The 1,734-nt window shown below is 41.8% G+C and overlaps 1 protein-coding gene across 1 annotated transcript in view; it reads left to right on the top strand.

Moving 5' to 3' along the window:
* Positions 1–1,734, top strand: part of BRINP1 (bone morphogenetic protein/retinoic acid inducible neural-specific 1) — a 205,145-nt gene that overhangs the window by 134,044 nt on the left and 69,367 nt on the right. The window lies entirely within an intron of this gene.

The raw sequence follows: 1,734 nt of genomic DNA, 5'->3' as shown, positions 1-1,734 counted from the left end.
TATGGGATCTTCAAATTTTTGATGAATTTATTAAACTCATAAAATACTTGGTAGGAATGATCTTCTTATGGAGGGTGATAAAAGGGAAAATTCTGAATCTGGAATGACACACAGGAAAAGAGGAGAAGCAATTGTCCTTATTTCCTTTGAAGATCATATTTCAGTCCAAAGTAACCACCTTCTAGGCTGGGTGTCTGTGTGACATGTATCGTTAAGCTTGCATGTATGATTATATGTGCATATCTGCATAGACAAATGTGCACAAATGCCTATCTATGCTTGGATGGGAGTTAATCTATACATGGGCATACATGCATATGCATTGCAAGCATACATAGGGATGCAATGTGTACACGTGTATATGTGAGCTTGCACATGTATGTGGATGCATGTGTATTGCATGGATGCATTTTTATACATGAGGGTCCATGGTTTTGGTTCTTGTGTGTATGATGTGAGTGTATTCATTATCTTCCACCCTTCATTGTGGGATACCTCCCCTTGACTAAGAGGAGGAATGAGAATAAAATCACAGGGGTTCACAAAGAAAGGACAAGGAGTGTCCCAGAGCCCTAAATTTAGACACTCTCAGCCCCGCTCTGGGACCAACATCTCCTATTGACTCAAAAGATAAAATGATGAACTCCAACCTCATCCCCCATCCCCTGTGTGTCTGAGTCCTATTTTGTCCCCCTCTGAGAGAAGGTGCTGCAGAGAGTGAGGCAAAGCCCCCTGGAGGACAGGAAGACTGAGCAAAGGCCTTTGTGGGGTGAAGAAGCAATTTGCATGAATGCCCAAGAGGGAAAGCAACTCTAAGCAGAAGATTCTCTTAATAAACAAAAAATTAAATCTTAATAATGCAGCAAGAAGCCCATTAACCCCTCTTGATCTAAGGTTTACTTCTACCAGTTCTCTGTCCAGAGGGAACTGGGCTTGTTCCACCTTCTCTTTCACAGACCCCTAAGAGAGCCTGAGCTGACACATGGAAAATGAATTTCCTCTGCCTCGTGGCTCTAACTTCCAGCATATTCACTTATGTAATCATTTACCTCTCCACCCATCTATCTATTCATCTGTCCATTCAATCATCTATCCACCCATCCATCCATCCATCTATACATCCATCCATTTATCCATCAAATGGATAACTGAACATCCCCTCTTCATCAGACCCTAGGAGAAGTACTGGAAACATTAGAAAGATGAATTGGGCAGAGTCCTTGTTCCCCCACCACACCACCTTCCACCCCTGGAACTCCAAGTCTAATTAAATATGAAGTCACTTTTAAGCCCAATCTAATCAGGTGTCTGTGGGATCCAAAGGACAGATGATCAAGCCCTACTACATGACAATGAAAACTTCATGGGAATGTGCAAACACGGGTGTCTTACTGTGAACTCAGCTCAAGTCTAGGTATGTGGAACCCAGAGACAAGTTTTACTGATGACAAATCTTCCTGGTGGGAGATTTCAGTCTCCATGATGAGGCATTTATGTTAATCAATAAACACTGTAGAGCTGGACCACTTCCATGTATATTCATTCACCCATAAACTCCCCAGTCATTTGTTAAGCACATAATACATGCCCATATTGCACTAGGCAATGACGATGAAATGATAAAAGACTCTTAGATACTCACTGACCTCAAAATGCTTCTGCTTTAGCAGAGAACACAGGACATTAAGTAAGAAATCACCAGAAAATGTGCTGGTTGATGCATTGGAGGAATGA

This window comes from Galeopterus variegatus, unplaced genomic scaffold (assembly GCF_000696425.1).
Source record: "Galeopterus variegatus unplaced genomic scaffold, G_variegatus-3.0.2 Scaffold1593, whole genome shotgun sequence".
Taxonomy (NCBI): domain Eukaryota; kingdom Metazoa; phylum Chordata; class Mammalia; order Dermoptera; family Cynocephalidae; genus Galeopterus; species Galeopterus variegatus.
This window is presented reverse-complemented; position numbering and strand designations above follow the sequence as displayed.